General features: G+C 37.6%; 1 protein-coding gene and 1 long non-coding RNA gene across 3 annotated transcripts in view; one reads left to right on the top strand and one right to left on the bottom strand.

Moving 5' to 3' along the window:
* Positions 1–23,346, top strand: part of SLC16A7 (solute carrier family 16 member 7) — a 184,942-nt gene that overhangs the window by 125,548 nt on the left and 36,048 nt on the right. The window lies entirely within an intron of this gene.
* Positions 17,706–18,190, bottom strand: LOC129392197 (uncharacterized). The gene is made up of 3 exons (XR_008617684.1): positions 18,108–18,190; positions 17,976–18,010; positions 17,706–17,774 (listed from the first exon to the last, which is right to left on the bottom strand). It is a non-coding gene; the product is annotated as an uncharacterized lncRNA (long non-coding RNA).

The following is a 23,346-nucleotide window of genomic DNA, read 5'->3' as shown; positions in this document are numbered from 1 at the left end:
CACGGGCCCAGCCGCTCCACGGCATGTGGGATCTTCCCGGACCGGGGCACGAACCCGTGTCCCCTGCATCGGCAGGCGGACTCTCAACCACTGCGCCTCCAGGGAAGCCCCATCTATTCTTTTAAAAGTCTAAATAAGCTTACTATATTATTTTGCTCTGTGCTCTAAATATGTTTGCAGAATGAAGGAGACTTATGAAAATAAGTCATATAGTGCTGTATCTTAGCAGCAATTAAGATAGAAAAGAAGTTCATTCTAACCTTGCAATTAAGATACCTAGGCCTTTCAGCTTAGCTTTACAAAACCCAGAGTACCCAAAGTACCAGGTACACTTGGACAGCCCTGTGCAAGCAGGCTGTGTACTTCTTATACCTACACCATGGTGGGTTATTTTTTCATCCATGAATGTAGATATTGCTAAGGTTTTCCTAGGAAATATGGTGCAGTGTGGCAGAAACCATTTTGCTCACCAAATTTCCATGTGCTCTTGAATATTTCCCAGCTTCCCTTTTATTTATTTATTTATTTTATTTTATTTTTGGCTGCATTGGGTCTTGCAGGATCTTCACTGTGGCATGCAGGATCTTTCGTTGCCGCGGAAGGGCTCCTCATTATGGCACACAGGCTTCTCTCTAGTTGTGGCCTGCAGGTTTTCTCTCTAGTTGTGGAGCGTGGGCTCTGTAGTTGTGGTGCACAGGTTCCAGAGCGCATGGGCTCTGTAATTTGTGGCACGCGGGCTCTCTAGTTGAGGCGCGTGGGCTTAGTTGCCCCGTGGCAAGTAGGATCTTAGTTCCCTGACCAGGGATAGAACCTGCGTCCCCTGCATCGGAAGGCGGAAGGCGGACACCAGGGAAGTCCCGAAGTGACTAGTTCTGACCAATGAAATGTGAGTAGAAGGATGTTTGTCATCCCTGGACACCAGTCTTCTCTCTAGTTGTGGCCTGCAGGTTTTCTCTCTAGTTGTGGAGCGTGGGCTCTGTAGTTGTGGTGCACAGGTTCCAGAGCGCATGGGCTCTGTAATTTGTGGCACGCGGGCTCTCTAGTTGAGGCGCGTGGGCTTAGTTGCCCCGTGGCAAGTAGGATCTTAGTTCCCTGACCAGGGATAGAACCTGCGTCCCCTGCATCGGAAGGCGGAAGGCGGACACCAGGGAAGTCCCGAAGTGACTAGTTCTGACCAATGAAATGTGAGTAGAAGGATGTTTGTCATCCCTGGACACCTGGACAAGGCAGTGCCAGCTGGCGTGGATCTTCCTTTTCCCTTTTCCCCACAACCTTATTTCATATGATGTGGCTACAAGGGGAAGATCCTTGGTCCACTTTATACTTTGAATGAGTAAGAAAGAACTTTTTATTAAGCTTCTGCAGTTTTGTTATGTGGAATAAAACCTAGATTATACTGATCAGTACAAACATGAAGGCTTAGATTGTTGTGTAACTGCAGTATAAATTATGTAAATTTTAAGTAAGGACTAGAACAGACTATGGGACGTCCTTAGTCATTGAGCTTATATTCTGTCATGAGAAGGTTTGTACATATGCTACTTTTTCAGATCTCTGTTAGAGAAGAGGAAGCCTTCAGTATCTCAAATGAAAAAAGAGTCGTAAGTGGAAATCCCATTGTCATTTTTCATGGGAATACAAGTGAGAGGCAGGCACTTCAAGGCACAGAAATAGGGATCAAATAATGCCCATGGAACTTTCTTTGTCCCTCTCAAGGCAGGGATGGAGGAGGCAGAAATCAAGGGCAGATCCCAAGTATGTTTAGGCCTTTGAGACTATTCAAGGAGATACTTTCGCTACAGAAGCCTGCTAATCCAGTCCACATACTATTGGATTATTACGAAAGGTTATTTTCAACAGAGAAAATTTAAGAAACTTTACTGAAATCCCGTTTGATATGTGTGCTTTAGACAGTGAACATTTTACTTACGGACTTACGAGAAGAGCCTACTTACTAATTTATGGCCTGGCAAGAATCAGAATATCTTTCCTGATTTTGGGCTTAAAATTTCTCTAAAATACACTATTTTCTCATTACATATTTTATGCAGATGTGTTTTGGTTGCAAATGACAGAACCCTTATTCAAACCCCCTAAGGTCTGAAGAGAAAACATTCCTGCATACAGGTCAGAGGAGAGACTCAGGTACCAGAGTCTTCCAGGTCGACTAGCGCAGGTGATTTCCATCTGTCCATCACATCGCTCTCTCCCCTCTGCTGCTTCTGGTGGGGTAGCCTTGTCTATTTGCTTCGGTATCCTCCCCCTGACACAAGGAAGATGATTACCGGCTTCTGCATCTCATATTTCAGTCTCGAATTTGACATGAGAGAGATTGCCTCTCTTCCCTAAATTATACTTAGACAAATTCTAGGGAAGACTGCTAGGGTCTGGCCTCCTTTTGTCTGCCCCTGCAGGCAGTGGATGAATGAGGAGCTAACATTGGCAGGCTGAGTGGAACTCTGTATTTGGCGTAGGAAAGGAGCAGTTCCCTAAAGGAAGGATGACACCCTTCCCAGAGGAAGGAAGGCTTTTGAAGAGACAAAACAATAACTGCTCACTATCCTTTTAAAAATAGAGTAATATATGATTTCCCAAGAATAAAACCACATGTTGCTTTCACTAATCACTCATGAGTAACTTTACAATTAGATAATTTCTCTATAGCTAAGTGGCTATCCAGGTATATGTCAAAATGCCTATACCAGATTGTCTAATGAAATATAATATTTAGTAGCCAACCGGAGGACTCAACTGTACCTGACAAGAGTTGGCCCCTTGAGTGGAGCTTCGATCTGCAAAGTCCTGGGATCTCTGGAGGGTTTATTAATGGCTTAATAGCCCCGTGAGAGGCAGAAGAACATTGCCATTAAAATAATGAGCTCCAAGATAACAGATATGAAATGTGGACTTGGCCACTTTGTTGTTTGGGCCACGCATTTGACCCTGGATCCTCAGTTTCCCATCTGTAAAATTGCAAACAAAAAACATGTTTGTATATGTACATGTGGTATCCACTGGTCAGGGTCGTTGTCATGAATAAACGATTATAATGTATAGAAAGTACTGAGTTCCATGCTTAGGAATGTTTAGTATTTGACTCGTGGTAGTTGTTCCTGTGTTCCTGTGTTGATCTTGATATTAACCATTATAGAATGAAACTGCAGATTAGGTTCACGCAAGATAGTAAATCTGACTAGAGCAACCTGTGCCAATAAGGTTTGGAAACAGAGGGTGAAGCAAGAAATAAATAGGTCAATAATCAGTTCTAAAAGAATACTATGGCCTTTACTCATATTTGCCGTGGCATCTCCCCTATGCCTCCTACTACTCAGGTGGTGAGATGGTCATAGATCATTCTTTGGGGCCATCATATATCTCTGAAAATCCTTCCTGTAAATAGGGGATTCCTAACTTCGTGATTTCCTGCCTCCCCAGGTAAAAAGCCAGAAATTTACTTTCATAGAATTCCTTTCACCTAGAGTACCCAGGACCCATTAACCCAGTGTAGCAAGGCCAGATTTGATTCAGAAACTGCTGATGTGAAGAAACAGATGCCCCAGAGAACACATTCAGATGAGATGGTTACAGATAGTCCATGATCCAAAAGCAGCACAGAAATAGTGTCAGTGTTGAGAGTCAGTGCGACTTGTGGTATAGGCTGTAGGGCCTGTGGTCATTGGTGGCAGCAGTTGGTATGCCTGCTCTGGAGCAATCCGTTTTATAGTGTGATTTAGTCTCTGCTGAATTGTGCCTTCTCCGCAAGTTCATAGTTGAAATCCTAACCCTCAATATCACTGTTTGAAGATAGGGCTTTTAGGCGGTAACTAAGGTTAAATGAGGTCATAAGTGTAAGGTCCTACTCCGGAAGGATTGGTGGCCTTATAAGAAGAGGAAGAGACAGATCTCTTTCTCTCCATGCCCACACACCAAAGAAAGTCCATTTGAGGACACAGCAGGAAGGCAACTGGTCTGCAAGCCAGGAGGAGAGCTCTCATCAGGAATCAAGTTGGCTGGCACCTTGACTTTGGACTTCCAGTCTCCAGAACTCTGAGAAATAAATTTCTGTTGTTTAAGCCACCCAGTCTATTGTATTTTGTCATGGCAGCATCCAAGCTTGTTTTTTTTTGTTTTTTGATCCTCCCTTATATTCTGTGAGTTACTTTTCACGTCCTTGTTGAATGCTTTCTTCTTTAACTAACTAGAAAAGATTTATGATAGATATATGTGGGTTAAATTTCTAAAAGGTCCTAGTGAGGTCTAGCATGAAATACTTTCCTGAACTATATTGGTTAATTTGCAAACTATTTCTATGAATGTTTCTTTCAAAAGAAGAAGCCGTTCTCTGCCCCCTCAAACAATATATATATTAGGATTGGGAATATGCAACAGTTTTTTTTCAATTAACTATCTTAAAAGGACATTATAAAAATTAAATTTCATATTTTCATGTGCTGTGAGTGACTTAAGTTTGACAAATTATGTTAGAAAATTGGAAATACCCTTTGAATACTTTTTTCTTTATTTCTTACAAAAATAGTGACTTTGGCAGAGTAATTGATCTATTCCAGAGAGATTTTTAAACAATTAATCTAGATGGCTGTGCTTGAGCAAGAATTTGCTCGGCCAGTTAGAATTACATATGCAGATGTGTGATTCATGGATCTGACCCTGAGATGAGATCCCCAACTGTGGCAGAAATACCAATTATGCACAGTGTTTGTTTGTGATCATCAGAGGTGGGGATGTGTAGGTAATTCAGTGTCATAATTGGGGACTAAACCTTATATAATTTCATTCATTCATTTATCCTACAGATGTACCTTGAGCATCTACCATGTGCAAAGTAGTGGCTTGGCACTGGAAAGCCACACCAAGCCATCAGACACTAGACATGCTTACAGAATATGAAATAGATATTTTCATCTTTCTCTAATAACAGTTATGATACACATGAGTAAAGAAACATAGTAGTTGCCATGAAACTATATTAAAAAGGAAACAGATCTCAAAGCTGTGATCAGGAAATGTTTCTTGGGCTGAACTTGAGGGTGAGGATACAGCATTAATCAAAGGAAGGGAAGTATTCAAAGCAGAAGAAATACTATAAATGAAATCCCTAAAGGGGAAGAGTTATAGAGAGTTCTAGTAGCAAAGGAGGTGAATGTGATTAATACATGAGGGCAAGATGGAGAGAGGTGTGGTTGATGGCCTAAAAGTCCACTGAAATGATCCTGGGCAACATATTTTGTGTCCATACAGACAGAAGAGATCAGAAGATGGGCATCTAGGATACCAAGATCACAACTCTGAGTACTCTCCCTGCTTTGGTTCTATTTTAAGAACATATTCATAATCCGAATGTGCTAAGATACAGTTGATTCTCATTATGCCAATTAGTTAGTTATGTTCTATGAAATTGACATGGACACTGAAGTATTGATTACTGAGCTCCCGCTCCTAAGAGAAATATAGGGTTTGGTTCCTACGAGCCGCTGGTCACAGTTTCATGAATCGATCAATACATAACTTTGTTTTATGTGCGTTTCTGTTTAAAGACACTGTATTTAATATGTATCATTGATTCATTAACATGGAACTCATGACAAACAGCATTATAACACATGCCTGAAAGAAAAATATATAACATATATATTTTCTCTGTAAGGTGCATCACAGTCTTCTTGTGCTTAAGAACACTAGCCAGCACTTCAGCACTATGCTTGAAGACCATTTCAAACAGCAAAATCACTAATAAAAAGTGTGGAAACTGTGGCACTAAATAGGGAGACACTAGTTTATAGTATGAGAGCTGGAAAAAGATGGCAGAGTGTCACCTTCTTTGACCTCAGCTGGGAACATGTGTAGCTGCTGGTTCCAGTTTGTCCCCAGTCTGCATATCTCTGTGGATGACAGTGAAAGCACTGCAAGCATTGATTTGGGGGTTACGAATACATTTTAGTGAGTACGCAGGTTCAAAAACACAGAACCCAAGGATAATGAGGATTGACCGTACCTATAGACTTTCTGTGGTAGAGTTACTGTTTCTTGTGCTGTATGAAAAGATTTGGAGTTACCCAACATTTTTATTATAATTGTTTTATCTGTTGTTTTTAAGAATGCAATAAGCCTGCACAATCACAAGGCTAATTTACATTAATGTTTATGATTACAGTGATGCATATTGATTATCACCCTCAATTTTACTGAAGTTCTTACTAGAGGAATATAAATTTCTCAAGCTATTAAAGTAATAATAATTACACTTAGAATCTTTCTAGTCACTAGGGGGGCATTAAGTGGAAAGCTTTGGGCAGCTTCTGTGGGAGCTTTGATAGATTTTGGAAGCAGTGCTCTCTAGCCTTACACTGTTCTCCTTAGGATGTGCTCTGCACTCCCTAGGAATGTTTGATGGTCATAGAGTGTTTTTTCATGTCATTCTTCTTTGGCCTCACCTCCCATGCAATCAGTGATTGGATTAAAGATTCATCTGAAGGACTAAATGGAAGCAACCTATATATTTTCTCAGCACCCCAGTAATGAGTGTGCATTTCCGGAAAGCTAAAGAGGAATAAACCCAGGAAATAGAACTTTGATCTACTTTGGATTCATCTGTTCTCTTCAGATGATGAGCGAAAAGGATCTGTGAACAAGAACATGAGTGAAATCCAGATAATGAAAGGAGAAACATTATGTGTGTGTTAGTGATTTGGAGTTTCTTTTAATTTTTCCAGACTTCTACCAGGTGACACAATGTTCAGGTCCATGACTTACATTGATGAAGAAGAATCATGTAGAGACCAAAAACATTTAGAGCAACCTTTTAGTCCTATTAATTAGGAGAAAAAAAAAAATCAGAGTAAGGTAAAAGTATTTGAGATTTTATCTCATTGGTTGTAAGCTGTTATGATATTAGTGGAAGGATGCAATGGTATGTGCTGTGGAAATGACAGTTGTGAAATCCATGTGGCAGAAATAACAGACAGTTGCTAATCTGACTTCTGGGCTAAAGAAACTGTTTTTGAAACAGAGTCGTTTCTCAATGTTGCAGATTTCTGTCATCTTCCAGAGTGGACATGGATCTAGAGATTGAGAAACTTTTTAAAGTTTCTCAATTTCTTTGTCCCTTGTTGTCTGGAACAAACTTTTCTTTGTCCCTTGTTGTCTGGGACAAGCAGACAACAAGGGACATGTGGGATGCGTGAGGCGCCAAGTCCATCCCAATTGCAGAGAAGTTGTTGTGTGCCATCATCTTTTGCTGTGAATGGCTGCATATTGTCTGAACAGATTTTAACACACTAGACACACAAAGTGAGCACCATACTTGGTAACATAATGCGGCCAGAGAAAATTCAGAGAAGCTAAAAGGATCAGAAACACATATTTGTGAGCCTGTATTTGTTTTTGAAATAGAGAATACCTCTGCTATCAAGACAGACAAATCAGATTTTCTCTTTATAGGGTGGAAATACCAAGCCTAAAAAGGGAGAGAATAAAACAATATGAAGTCCTGAAGGGTATGGATTATGTGAATAGTTGTAACTAAATTCCACAATATTGGAATTGCGGTGCGAGAGAAGGAAATGTAGGGCCCAAGACAGCCTGAAAAAGGGAAATTTTATAATATGGCAATGATAAGCCAATAGAATTTATGATCCCAATAAAAAAATGAATTAGACCAAAATTTTAACCAAATCAAATTTTAGATAAATGCATGAATGGTAGATCTAGATATAAATGAAAACAAAGGTATTTAACATATATTCCTTATCAATTCACCCATACTGGGGTTGTTGAACTGTGAATTTACTGGGAATAATATAGCATGTTAATCTTTCAAGAAAACGGGACTCATACCTTGGTGTCTCTGACTTTCATGCTCATATTTCTGTTCACTTTTCAGTTTTAGTGATATGAGAACCTTACCCTTTTCTTTCCTCCTCTCCAGGTTGAGGGAATGTGCATCAGCCATATATTCCATCAAATCCATTATGGCATCACTGTCAAAAGAATACAAAATTGGAAGGAGAGTAGATTTGTCCTAGTTTGGAATTTTCTTACTTTATTGTTATTTGTCTATTTATAGTTGACTAAAATTTCTCAGTACATCACTTTTTTTTTCTTTAACGTATGTTCATGAATTTGGCCTATGTTTTCTTGAAATAGAATATGGTCAGACTTGTGAAGGCATCATTAGTTCTCATGCCAATAGAAATATATCTTTCTATTATTGAAAAGGACCAGTCATGGTAGTATGAACTTCCTATGTCACTAAAACAACATAGAGAGAAAAGTATAACTTTGAAGTCAGATAGGCCTAGGAATGTCCTGTTTCTAATATCTCCTGAAGCGTGTTATCTATCCCTCAAAGCTTTAGTACTTTCTCTACAAAATGGGAGGACGTTATGGATTCCAACCCGGACACTTTGTTGTAATAGAAAAGATAGTGCTGGAAGTAGTAGTTATCATCACCATCATCATTCAGTCCCTCTCCAATGAGAACCTAACTCCGATGTTCACATTCTTAAACTTGCCATTACCAGTAACTTTTAAACCCTTCGTAATCTCAATTTTCTTGTATTTTACTCCCCAACTCTAGTAATCCTTCAGCACACTGGTACTATCCATCTATGTATTGATACTGCCACACTTATCAGTGCTCCCCTCATGCCATCTTTACCCTCCTTACTTAGTTAAATAGCAGATTCAATGATTATCACTTCTTTGCATACATTCTCAACTTGTTTACCTACCTACCCATTTTCCTGCATGCCTTGATGAAACTAGAATTGGTTAAAGCTGGTTCTTCACCTGCTCAGTGCCTGCATCTTCACAGCTCAATGTAACTGAGGAAAAACATGCTGCAGGATGTACTGGTCTCTTAACTGATGATCGGTAATCTCAAGAAGGCCCTTAAGCTGCCTGGTAACCATACTCTATTTTCTGTTGCTCTAACCCAGCCTCTCTCCCATTCCATGAGATGATTATTTCTCACTGACTTCTCATTCTTCAAGTCCACTATCATCTCCTCCTTTATTCTTTTCTTTTAAACTTTTTCATTGAAGTATAGTTGATTTACAATATCGTTAGTTTCAGGTGTACAGCAAAGCAATTCAGTTATACATACATATATGTCTATTTTTTCAGATTCTTTTCCCTTATAGGTTAGCACAAAATATTCAGTATAGTTCCCGGTGCTATACAGTAGCTCCTTGTTGGTTATCTATTTTATATATTGTAATGTGTATATGTTAATCCCAAACTCCTAATTTATCCCTTCCCCCTCCTCCTTCATTCTTTATCCCAAGTGATAACTTTGATTCTTACTTCATTCAGAAAGTTGAAGTAATCAGAAGAACTGTCACATGCTTTACACCACATTTTCCCACCTGTGTACATCTGAGCCTGTATACTTTACCTTCTCACCTGTACTGTCGGCATCCCAACTAAGGCCAACCCCTTTACTCATGTGCTTCACCTTTTATCTCTCACCTGTTCATCACTACAGATGAAATTCTTTCTTCTCCCGCCTTCATTAACAATAGTGTCTTTACAAGAGAATCATTCCCATAGCACACAAACATGATATTTCATCTTCCAACTTGGGAAAAAAATGAAACAAGACAAATGAAAAACATTCTCTAGACCCATATTTTCTGTCAACCACACTCTATTTATTTCCTCCTCTTTAAGCAAAACGTCTTTAAAACGTTGCTGTATTTAGTATCTCTAGTTTATCTCTTCCCCATCTCTTTGCCCCCATTCTAATCAGATTCTTGTCCCCACCACTCATCTGAAATTGCTGTTTTCGAGATCAATCGTGACTTCCATGTTATCAGTTTAGTTAAGGTCATTTCTCAGTCCTCATTATACTGGACCTTTCAGCAGCATTTGATATAGTAGTGATTGTTCTCTTTTATTCAAATTTCTTAATTTTACTTGTAAAAGACCACACTTGTGTCTTTTCTTTTGATGCCATTAGCCACAAATGGCATCTTGGTATTTATTTCTTGTATGTATTTCCTTAAACTCTCAACATGGAAAGGTCAGCTCCTGTATCTTTTCTTTTTCCACACATACTTGATGTGTAGGTGACTCACACTTTCTCATGACTTGAGCTATTATTTATAAATTGATGCCCCCCAAATCTCCCACATTTATGTCTCCAGTCCCAGTCTCTCCTGAACTTTAGACCTATGTATGAAGCATCTCTTCAGCAGTTCCACTCAAAAGCCTCATAGGCATTCTCACTTAAGCTATCTAAAATTGATCTCCTGAAATTCTTCCCCAAACCTGTTGATGAGGCCAAAAAGATGGGAGCCATCCTTGATTTCTCTGTTTTTGTTTTGTTTTTTCTTAATCCCACTTAGCCCATCTTTTGGTTCTACCTTCTAAACAAATCCAACATTTGATCACCTCTCACTGCCTCTGCTGCCATTACCTGGTCCAAGGCATGGTTATTTGTGGGCCAGATTATTATTGTAGCCTATGATTTGGTGTCCCTGTTTCTGAATAGAGCTGCCAGTGAAATTCTGTTGGAACCTAAGTCCAATCTTGTCCCTCCTCTCTGCAGACCTACCCTAAGCTTCCAAAGCTTCCCATCTCACTCTGAATATCACCTCTCCTTCGTTACTTGCCTGACCTCATCATTCTCCCTTTTATTCACTCCGCTCAGCTACACTGATCCACCTGCTGTCCCTAAGCTATGCCAGCCCCATGGGGACATGCTTTCACCTCCGGGATTTGTACCTGTTCTTCCCTTTACCTGGAATTGCATTCCCCTGATGAATATCATTTATAGTATGGCTACCCCCATGCCTCCACTTCTTTCAGGTCTTTACTCAAAATTCACCTTCCCAGAGAGGCCGTCTAGAGCTATCCTATCTAAAATTTCAACATCACATCCACACAGTTCTGTCCTCTGTCCTTGCATTATTTTTCCCCTCTGTAGCACTTGTCACAAGTAGTTTTTTTATTAGAAAGCTTTCTGTGATGATACAAATGTCCTTTAAATCTGATTGTCCAGTGTATGTTATCTATTAGCCACATGTGGCTACTGAACGCTTGATATGAAGTTAGTTTGAGAAAGGAACTGAATTTGTATTGTATTTTATTTTAATTAATTTAAATTTAAAAAGCCTCAGTTGGCTAATGGCTATCCTGTTGGACAGTGCATGTTTAAAAGATAAACTTTCACCGCCCCCCCCACTGGAATATCCTCACGAGAACAGGGATTATTTTCCCTCTTTTGTTCACTGTTATATCCCCAGTGGGTAGATATGCCCTAGAACGTAGTAGGTGCTTAATATTTTGAAGGAATGAACAAATGGATCATTGTCAAAATTATTGTAAAAATCATAAAATAAGCCATGAAAAACTGGATTCTCTTCCTGGCTATGGTACTCAATAATGGTGTGATTTTCAGGGTCAGTTACGTTCTCGGAACCCAAATTTCTTCATTCATATTTTTTTCTTTCATTTAATAAACATGTATTGAGCTCTTCTGTGTGCCAGGAATTATGCTATATATTGATGTCCCAAAATGAAAAAGACATGGTCCCTGACAAGGAGTTTCATCCAGTTAAGACAAAAGAGAAGTAAAACTTATTAAATCTGTGGGATACTTCTAAAGACAAAAATATGAACTGCTGTGAGAATAGAGAGAAAACATAAAAGGCAGCCTTAATGGTCAAAGGAATAGTTGGTATAAAGGGGAATAGTGAGACTTCCTGGAGGACAGAGAGGATTTGAAATGTTTAGAAAGAATTGATATTTTAGTATAATGGCAACAGAGACCATATTCAAAATTAATTCCTTCTGTAACATAAAATGTGGAAACGTGAGATTTTTGAGCACAAGGCATTGCATAATATGGCTTTGTGTGCTATTATGAGGTCATAGTGTAAGCAGAAGATACTCATAAATTCTGCAAATCCTTCAACTATTTTCTATTACGAAGTTCTAAAATAATAGTTGTTTTCAACTGTTGTTTCCCTGCTTGCATTGCTTTTTTTAAAATGTCCATTGCCTTTCTTTTTAGGTATACAAAAAGGGATTTCTGGCTTATAGTTAGTGAATATTTTACAAATCCTTCTTTTTCATTCCTAAACAGGCATGCAGGTTATAAAAACTGACAATGAAAATTTTAATTGTGGCGATAAAGAATATATGTATAAATAATGTCTATGGCATAGAATATCCATCTATATGATTTTAATATTATAGATATCTCATCAGCTTCATAAAAGGTTGTATACATCTTCCAAGAAAATTTTAGAGCAGAAACACCTGAAAGGCCGTGGAAGTGCAGAGCAACTTCTCTTACATCCTCAATACAGCTTTTGTGTCCATCTCATTCTAGTGCTGAGGATTAGGTGACAGTGGAAGAAAGAGTACTGTTAACATGGTAAAGCAGGGTGCCGTTTCCCCTTTCACACCAGCCAAAGAACATATCATGTGTCTCCCTTGAAGGCTAAGCTTATTGTCATAGTTCAATATCAGTTTTCAGGCACATACATCTATAAGGAAAGAAGAAAATACAGTTATTAAATAAGCATAATAACATTAATATTGACAAGGTGCTTAAAAACCACATTTCAGTTCTTTCTTGAGGTTAGTCTTCAGGCTTCTCTAACAATGATAAACAATTAAAAGAGAATTATAATTGAAACTTGCTAATCTGATGTATTACTTCCCAGGTAAATATATGTTGTGTTTTATATGATAGAATTTAGAGTGGACTTGCTGGAACTAGTTGGGTGCTTATATCTGAGATGATTGTCGAGTTGCAAAAATTAATAAATAAATAAAAATGAATAAAATGGGGTTGGAATTTAAGGCATACATGTGACTGTAATTTAATTATATGGATCATTATAAGCAGTTAATATTGTCATTAGACTATTTTTATTAAAAGTCCGTTTAAAGAGATTGGTGGAGGGTCTTTTTGCCTTTTAGGGATAATTTCTTTAAAATTGAGATGTAGGTGGAATTTCTGCACTTGAGTAAAACAATGACGGAAAGTCCTATATAAGTTTTTTACCTGTGAAATAAAGATGATAATAGAACATTTTTAGTTTATGAAAATACTAGTAAATTAGACTATGGAAAGTGTAGTATACTTCCTACTATGTAACAAATTGCTTAAAAAATGATAGCTATTGAAATTCCAGGGCCAAAGGATAATAGTATATCTCCAAAAATATTGTTGAATAAATGCTTTTTCTCAAGAACACATCCATATTTAATCACAGAGATACAGAGAATAATTCTTTGATCATATTCATAACTAAATAGATAGAATGTTGTTGTTGAGTTTCTGTTAATGTCATATTATTGTATAGCTTATCATTAAACTCTAAATATTAAATGGCTAAAACCCACTTCCAACTCCATATAATTTAATATCATTCCAAGAAATAGTTCACACTTTGAATCATAATTACACAAATTCATAAACCTTTACAAAGTGAAGGAAGGTTTTCTTCACTCTACTGCTGCTTTACTTTACAGATAAAAAAACAGACTAAGAAATTTATGAGTTTTCCAAAGCCATCCAGACAGAGGCAGTGGTAGGCTGAGGACATCTGCTTCTGACTTCCAGGCTTTTGTGATGCCATGTTTCATTCTTTAAGGATTACTTCTCCTTGTGAGGTCAATCTCCACCTTTCCTATGAAAAGAAATTGTAATAACTTTCTTCCATAAGAAATAACTTCCCTCGGTCAAATTATTTTCACCACCACAAAAAAAATGTCTTATGGATTTCAAATAATTTCTGTACTGCTTAATTATACTCTGAGATATGTCAGATGTATTTTGAAAACTATGCTAAAGAAATGTCAGCTATATAGTGATTATTATTATTATCCTACTTGGTGAATAATAAATGCTTTTACTTTTCAATATGTTTAAGCCTTTCTTTCAAAAAATATGAGCTGTTATTCCGTCACCTTCCTTAGTATTGTTTGATCAACCTATTCACTTTTTGTTCTCTTAATCAGCCCTCGTAAATCAGTCCCTCAGCCTTTTAGACATTTCACTTGTTTCTCCCTGAACTGCCTCCTACATGTTCTTATTACTGTAATTTATTTTTTGAGTGTTGACAGTTTACTTGGCACTGTTCAAAACATAACATCTTTCTTTTTAGAGAGGTCACTCAAATTGCCACATTGTGTTTAGCGTGGTCTCAACAGACCACAGAAGGAATGTGGACTAAACCATTCCAGTAGAGTTCAGATTATGAGAAAGAGATCAAAACCATTAGTTAGAGGGTAGAGTTCAGAAGCATTTTTCACCTCAATCTAATCTTTCCCCTATGTTTAAAGTTATCTCAGTTATAGTGAGGGATGAGTACATGTGGCTAATTTGGGTTGCCTTGTACCTATGGATTACCAGAATGGTACCCTGAATTCCAGCAGCATTCGTGTCTAAACTAAAAGCAACTTGAGAGAGAGGGAGACGCAAGAGGGAAGAGATATGGGGCTATATGTATATGTATAGCTGATTCACTTTGTTGTAAAGCAAAAACTAACACACCATTGTAAAGCAATTATACTCCAATAAAGATGTTTAAAAAAAGCAACTTGAAACTCCTTTGGGAAAGGTCTTTGGAATATAAAGAATAGCTATTTTCAATTGGTCAAACTGTGTTTTTTAATCAATATTTTTAACTGTTTTGAAAACAGAATATTTAAAGTTTTTAGGTATATATTGATAGACATACTAAGTATATGGCTTTTTCTTTTTAAAGTGAATCAGCTATACATGTACATATATCCCCATATTTCCTCCCTCTTGCATCTCCCTCCCACCATACTATCAAATGTAAGTATATGACTTTTAAGTAGATGTTCCAGTTTAAAGGATAGAAAGGAAAGAAAAGGTAGAGAAAAAAAGGAAGAGAGGGAAAGATACTGATTTCAGAAATTATGTTTCTTCTCACTAATCTCACTGCCTTTTAAGTAGCTTGATTTCAAATTATATGGTCTAAAATCTTATTGGCCAATTTCTGATCCACTAGATTTTAATGACTGTTAATAGTGAGCAAGTTAGTAAATAATATTGAAAATTAAAAGGATACTGAACTGGGCACCAGGAAACCTGACTTCTAGTCTTGGATCCTCCATCTTCAGGCTCTCAGCGTAGCTGGCTGTGGTGGTACAGGTTGTGCTCTGCTCCATTTATCCTAAGACCTAGTACCCTCAATTCAACTCCTCCCCAAACTCAGCACTCAGTAATCATTACTTACATTTCTGGAAAAAAAAAATTGGGAACTCTGTATGATACAATATTTGGAAATAAGATTGTCCAGAGATGTATATTTTATGGCCAATGCATAAATGGATCAGAATAGAGATATGGAAAGTCACCTTAAATAATAAGAAAGAACCTCTAGGCTGTAGTAGTAATCATACTAAATCCTTTTATTCATCTAAGTAAGAATGATACTCAAAAGGAGTGGTCATGAGGCAAAACTTGTCAGTATCTATCCAAACACTGTCCAATGGTGAAGGGACTTTAGCCAACTGATACTGAGTAGTACACTTCTGTTAGCAAGATTATTGAAAATATGAGGTGGATATAAATGTTGTATTGAGGATGAATATGAGTGCATGTTTAGGTAGAGTCTGGTGTTTAGACATGGAAAGGTGAGTTAATCCCTGTGATGACTTCTCCAGTCTCCATAGGCTGACTGTGGAGAGGTGGGTGCTCGAAGAGGGAGGACGGGTGCTTTGAGGACAGAGAGAGTGGTGTGTGAAATCCCAGAGGGCGGTAAAGCTGGATTATTAGAAAAGTATATAGCAGCACTGGGACACTGTTGAGGTTCCATTTGCAGTTTGAGATCATGAAATTTAAAGGCACCAGTCAGGACAGTTTTATGATTTTTCTACACCAATTTTCATGTCCTTAGTGTAAGTGTGGGAAGGGGAACCTGCCTGAGTTCATGCTGAGTTAGGTATTTTCCAGATAAACATTACGGAGGAAGGAGTAAATGAGTCAAGGATGCTTTTGAAGGAGTTGTTATAAGCATTAACCATCCAATTTAAAATCTACAAGGGAAAGAAGTGTAGGAGAACTTGATAAATGTTGGAGGTTGGAGGGGGAAGCAATAGCATCTACGGACTGGAAACCTTAATGAGACTGAGAAATTGTTCAGAGTGAGAGTAAGAGCAAGTGAAATGAAAGGTTCAGGTTGGTGAGGGGGATGTTTACATTTGAATTGTGGGGGGAAGGTAGTGCCGTAGTGTTTGATGACAAATTCCAACTTATGACCATTCAGTGCATCATTGAGGTAGAATTCGACAAAAAAGAGAAAGAAAGTCAAAAGGTCAGGGGAAATAAAAAGGTCAAGAAACTACAAAGCTACATGCATATTGATGTTCCTAAGAAAGATGATCGGCAGTGAGGTAGAGATAGACTCTTTGCCAGGAGCCAGCCGTGAAAGTGAGTGGGTGCCACTTTCAGGTGACAACAGACAATAGCAAAAAGGAGGTTGGAGAAGTTGCCATAACTGGATGGAAATAGCTTCAAAGAAGCACAGATTTATAAAAGCTGGATAGGGAGGTTAGAGGTTGATAGAAAACAGGGGGAACATATATGCACCCTCCTGGCCCTTAGTACTTCCGTGGGAGATAAAATATTTTACAATTGAAAGGGCATCAAGGGAAGTAGTTTTATAATGGAACAGCCATGACACTCTAAAAAGCCAAAACAACAAAAAACAAACAGACAAAACATGGGAGCTCCATAGTGCACAGGAGAAAGGTAGAGAATAGAGTATCAGGTGATAGATTTGATAGAACGGCAGGGCTATGAAAGATCACTTCTAAGGTGATTAGAATGAACAAGGATTTGATGCAAATTGGACTAGGACCAGATAGAAGAGTGCAGGCACTCACTCAATTCTAGTTCTCTGTTCCTAAATATTTCGTTTTGTGACATGGAGGCATCCACTGCATATTCTCCTCTTCGCTACTCACAGGGTATATCCCTGATGGCTGTGTTAATGGCTGGCAGCTTTTAACAGTCTGTCAATAAATGATGATGGCTTGAACTAGCATGGCAAATAGTCAAAATGAGTTTGCCCAGAGGTGATGAATATGCTCTTAGATTACTGACAAAAATAGAATTTGAGTTTATAAGACTCAGAACCTATCCTCAAACAATGTTCTAGATTATGACAGCCACGCTGTGAGACCTATGGGATGATATTCAGCCATATTTTCCCCTGAAGGGACCCACACTTCTATATATTGTGGTGTACTTTTCTTTTTCTATTACACAAGAAAGTAGAAACCTAGAAATTCTGAAAATTTACCAACTTCTGAAATAAGGAAATATCACATAGGTACAAGCCCTACCTAGATATTTGTCTGAGGTTGTTTTTCCAGTTTGTCTTAACTTTTACCTTATAATTCATTTTTGTAAATTAAAAATTGTGAAGTACTTTTCCACTTCAGATTGTTAGTGGTGCCATTAAGTTGGGCGAAAGTCATGCCCCATATGTATCATCAGTGGATACTTAACACATTCTCATTAATCATGCCTGTGCGTGGTTTGGATAATTAAGTTCATAATTATCCAATTTTCCCCTTAAAGTCATTTTTTCTTAATTTTGAGCTTAATATTAAAAGCTACACAATTTTAGAAAACCCATAGGAGGTGAGGTTATCTATTGGTATTATAACCAATAATAATAGTTGATTACCAGGCAGGTCAAGTGGGTATTTCCTTCCCTTTCCCCATCGTCTCTTTCTGACTTCTTTGTGTAAGTCTTCTGTGACAAAAAAAGAAAAATTATTGTCTGGAAAAATGGTGTCTTCACTCTCTCTGTGTCTCTTTTGTTTCTTTTTATGAAATGTCATTTTCTAATTCCCATAACATTATTAATTCAACATTTTCATTCCTTTCATTTGATTATAATTTTATAGCCTTAATTCTTTAATTATCTGTGAAAACTAAAGCTTTTATGACTCACCTTTCTCTACAGGAAGCCCAACTTTTTTTTTCATCCTAGTAAAGTTGAAGAGTTTTATAGTTAGAAGGTTTTATTAATCAGATGCCTTTATGGTTTTTAAAGTGGTCATGTAACAAAGGGATGAATTCTCACCTTGTAATCAGATTTGTTTCACTAATTTTTCACTTAGACCAAGTTGTTATTCATCACTTAAACGCAGCCGGATCAAAGTAGGCATCTGAAAACAGAATGATAGTTCAGAAGAAGCTAAACACAGCTTTCAAATAGCACGATAAGGCTTGCTGACACCGTAGCTGACTTTGATACCTAGGTAGTGCTCTCCAGTTGTCTGCTTCTGTGAGAAAAGTTAAAAGTAGGTCTGGAAAGAGATTCATTCTTTAAAATTATTGATAATTATTGAGAATCTACTTTTGTTGTAGTTGGTGGCCTTCAAGCTTTCACATTTGTGAACAAACTCTGCAGCGTCTACACGGAGGTCAGTTGTGACCCAACTACTTGTGGGAATCTAGATTAATTTTCAGGAGAGAGGTTCTCAACTGTTAGCTCCACATCTACCAGGAATGGTTGAAGGCTTACCCTGCAGGTGTCCACATCACTTATTGCTACCACATTTCCTTATTGTAGTCAGTGTTCTTTGGGATCCTAATACAAACGGAAAAAATCCTGCAACACTTACTTAGGTACATCTCTGTGAGCACCATCTACCAAAAAGAACTCAATCTTTTAGTCCCATCCACATAAATATTCTTAAATCTGCTCTAAAACCCTGGGCTCTCTAAAATTAAAAATAACCAGGAAACACAGCTCCTAAAATGATAAACTGCTGGAGTTTCCAAAATTTTTCTCTATTTCCTATGCTAGTATATAAATACATTTTAAGTGTGAGAATTAAGTGAGTATATATTAGACTCACTGTTATGTAGTTGCAACTGAGTAAAATATTGGTAAAGCAAAAAGCAGTATTATTAAGTAAACCAAGGAAGTCACCAAAAAACATAGAGAATGACTTAGCTAAGGAGCACTAGGTTGATGGACATATTTCAGACATTTTGCCTGAGTATCTGGAACAAGTCCATATATTTTACTTTTTCTTTTCCTAATTTATTCAGAGATGTGTTCAGATTCCAGGTGGCATATTTATGCTCAGCAACTCTCTCTTGAACTACATGCTTCTCAGAATGGAACGGTTTAGTACTTTTCTATTCCACTGAAATATGACTCTTAAAAGAGCTGAGGAACTTTCAAACTCTGAAGTCTCTTCACCACCTATGCTATCTACAGCAGTGTTTATCCATCCAGCCTTCCTATATAGAGCCCAAGACCCATAGAGAGCTCTTTTTATAGATCATAAACAAAAGGGGAGGAAAATCTATCACTCTACAAAATAAATAATCATGAAAGTGTAATCTAAAGCAAATAAGTTGATTAAATTTCTGCTGCACAGGTTCTAAATATCTTCAAGCCAAGTATCTTTTCTTGTTTTGTTTTGTTTTCTTTGGTGTGATGGAGGGGCCGATCTAATTCCGTTTATAGAATAAATAGTTAATAATGCATACTACAAGTTAAATGCAAAATATTCAAGCTCAAACATGTTTAGATATTTTATTCTTATATATGTTCAAAACTGAGTCAAAGAAGAAGCTACCCTTAAGACTTTTTCAGAAAACCTTAAATTAAGTGACAAAAAGCAGTGATATTTTATATTTGTGTAGCATTTTAAAATTTCTAACATTCTTTAATACGCATTACCTCATTTGAATTTTGAACAACTTTTGAGTTTGGGGAAGGATATGATCATCATTTTCTAGGTTACAGAACTGAAGTTTAAAAGGTTAAATGACTGGCATAAGATCACAGGACTAGTTGTAGGAAAGCAAGCCTCGTAGCCCCAAGCTCGGTGCTTTGAAGTCTTTGGCAGCAGGATAAGAGTCCCAGCTATGTCTCATTAACTTTTATCTCTACTTTTTCCAATCCTTGAGTTCATTGGCTATCTAAGCACTTTAGACTTAAAATAAAAAGACTACATTCTAGTCTTTACTCTTGGTTAGCTATGTGACCCTCATGCAAGGCACCTAAACTCTGAGCCTGACCTATTCATCTCTACTGTGGTTAGCGTGCAGTTCCTGGCTCTTTACACAGAGATCATGTGACACACACCCAACCCAGACAGTGCTCTGAAAATGACTGGGTGCTGCTCTTCTAAAATATAAATAAATACTATTTCCTAGTACTGTACATTTCACCGTAAGGTAAAAGTCATAGGGTCAAACCTCAACTCCACCTTTGGGAGCTGTGATTCCAGACAAGTCCTTGAGCCAATGTGAGAATCTGGTTTTTTCCACTGTAAAATAATGATTTTTCAAGTGATATTTATTTTTAATTTTTTCCAGTTTTATTGAGATATAATTGACATACAGCACTGTATAAGTTTAAGGTGTACAACATAATGATTTGACTGACACACCTCATGAAATGATACCACAGTAAGTTTGGTGAACATCCATCATCTCATATAGATACAAAATAAAAGCAAAAGAAAAACATTTTTTTTCCTTGTGATGAGAACTCTGAGGATTTATTCTCAACAACTTTCATCTATAACATACAGCAATGTTAATTATAGTGATCATGCTGTACATTACATTCCTAGTATTTATTTATCTTATAACTAGAAGTTTGTATTTTTTGACTGCCTTCATCCAATTTTCAGTGATATTTATTCATTACTGATTTTTGTGAGAAGTCAAATGGAATAAACAGAAGAGTGAAGGTCTTCATACACTGAAAAGGTGCTGCCATGCAAATATACATATATTGGAGAAAGGCCTCATTAGCATGTAATGTACTTTAAGATGTTAGTTTTTGAGTCCGTATGTCAGAAATGTAATGGTTCTTGAATCTTTATGGGTTCTAAAGGAAATAAGCCAAAGCAGGTACTTGAAAGGGTGGAGGAGGACCGTCTATGACTAAAGTATAATGTGTGACTTTTAACTGCCTTGTCTTCATACTTTTGCCCTTCTCAGGGAGTTCCAACCTCCTCCTTCCTTTATTTCTTAATTTTCTCAAATACCCAAGGTTCTTATTTTTCTGCTGCTTTATAAGGGACTTCATAAAAGTTGAACTGACATTCCATACTGACCCCTCCCTTTATAATTCACCGTTCACTCCATTAAAGTGACTGAGTGCTTAAGTGAGAGCCAGTTACCCTCCTAGACTGGTTAGCTCTAGGCCTTCTTACCCACTCTTGCCAGCATCTATCTTGCAAAAGAGAGGGTGTTGGATGAAGAGCTGATTTCTGTAAGAGTTGACATAAGAGATCACTTTTTAAAAAATTTATTTATTTTTGGCTGTGTTGGGTCTTCGTTGCTGTGCGTGGGCTGTCTCTAGTTGTGGCGAGCGGGGGATACTCTTCGTTGCAGAGCCGGGCTCTAGGAGCTCGAACTTCAGTAGTTGTGGCACATGGCATGTGGGATCTTCCCAGACCAGGGCTCGAACCCATGTCCCCTGCATTGGCAGGAGGATTCTTAACCACTGCACCACCAGGGAAATCCCAGAGATCATTTTTTAAATGTCTTGGTTGAAGAAGTATGCAGTTTATTCTCACTAGTAAGTGAAAGACATCCCTGAGGTTGGCCACACTAGGGAGACAGAAGAAGGGATCTAGGAGGTGAACAAACATATTTAAATGGTAATTTTACACCCTTAATGTGCAAATGCTGCCAGTTGTCTCAATTCAAACCTGACTTTCTGGCTATAGAGGGAATTCACACAGTAATCAGAGATTCAGGTTAATCACAGATATTCCTAAAATTTCCTTAAGATTATAATTGGTGATGTGGACTTGGAGACTTTGATGGTTTAGATTATTGTAATTATTTTATTTATGTAATTAGATACTGTTCAAAAGTTATATTTGAAAGAAAAATTATGACAAGATTAAGAAGTGTTGTTTCATGAGATTTATAACCTTGTTTTTTAAATCCTCATATATTGCTATAAATTCATACATTCATGCATTACTCTCTAGTTTCTTAAAATTCAGCTGGAAGTTTCCTTTTCTATGACACCAATAGTAAAACCCAATACATTTCCTGTATAATTAAATCATCTTGAAAAGAGTTTAAAACATGATATAAAAGTGAAAGCAAAATTATCTTTTACAGCTCACGAATGTATTTTGAATGGTCTCTGTGTGCTTTGTGATTTAGGTGGCAAACAGCTAACGTGTAAGTAGTATACCACTGCTAGGTTCCTGAAAAGTCATTTTGATTTGAGACATATTTAATTTCTACCTCAGAAACATCGTTTTTATAATGGAAGAAATGCTTTTACTACTAGGAAACCTAAATAATATTCTCATCACCAGCATAACATGCTATATATCCTTCATGAAGTCCGTGTATTTCATTGGATCATTTTAATGTGCTTTGGCTAAAGAATCAATTTCATTCTTCAGATGAAAGGAGTTTCCAGTAAAGCCTGATGTCTAAGCATCATTTGTAATACAAATGATGGGGAGCCTGTGGCTTAATGGCCACTAATTTATTTTGAATTTATGATGCATTGCGGCGATTAGAAGTAAGCTGCTTTACATCAGCTCATGGGGAATAAGAGTTCTCTTTATGGTGGGTTTTATTTCTTGGTGCCACACAGGAAAATATGCCATTTTAAAATGAAAAAAAAAAAGGAACAAGTCTGCAATAAAGCGGGATAAAGTCACAAGTCTACCAATTCCATGTAACCATTCTCATATATCATGCACAGCACTGTGCCTTATCATAGGTAACCATGAGGGTATTTTTAAATGAAATACTGTGTGGCCCTCTGGTTTTGCATTATATTCAAACATAAATTTAACATGCAATTTCCACTGGCTCTTTTAAATGCTGCTTGTTAATATATATTTATTATGGACTATTTCAGAGTAAGTAAAATATAAATTTTATGTAATGGAGATTACCATATATTTAAATACGCACCAATATTAGACTAAAATTAAACTCTCAGGTAACACTTATCAAGTATAAACTCTCAAGTAACACGTATCAGGTATACTATTCTATGATTGGTACCACAGGAAAAGAGAGAAGCAGAATGCATTCATTTGTCCTTCAAGGAGATTACCATCTACTTGAGATAAGATTTGGGTAGGAAAGTATATATATATATATATATATATTTTTTTTTTTTTTTTTTTTTGCAGTACGCGGGCCTCTCACCGCTGTGGCCTATCCCGCCGCGGAGCACAGGCTCCGGGCGCGCAGGGCCAGCGGCCACGGCCCACGGGCCCAGCCGGTCCGCGGCATGTGGGATCTTCCCGGACCGGGGCACGAACCCGTGTCCCCTGCATCGGCAGGCGGACTCTCAACCA

Source organism: Physeter macrocephalus, chromosome 6 (genome assembly GCF_002837175.3).
Source record: "Physeter macrocephalus isolate SW-GA chromosome 6, ASM283717v5, whole genome shotgun sequence".
NCBI lineage: Eukaryota > Metazoa > Chordata > Mammalia > Artiodactyla > Physeteridae > Physeter > Physeter macrocephalus.
The sequence above is the reverse complement of the archived record's forward strand: the minus strand, read 5'-3'. Positions and strand labels throughout refer to the sequence as shown.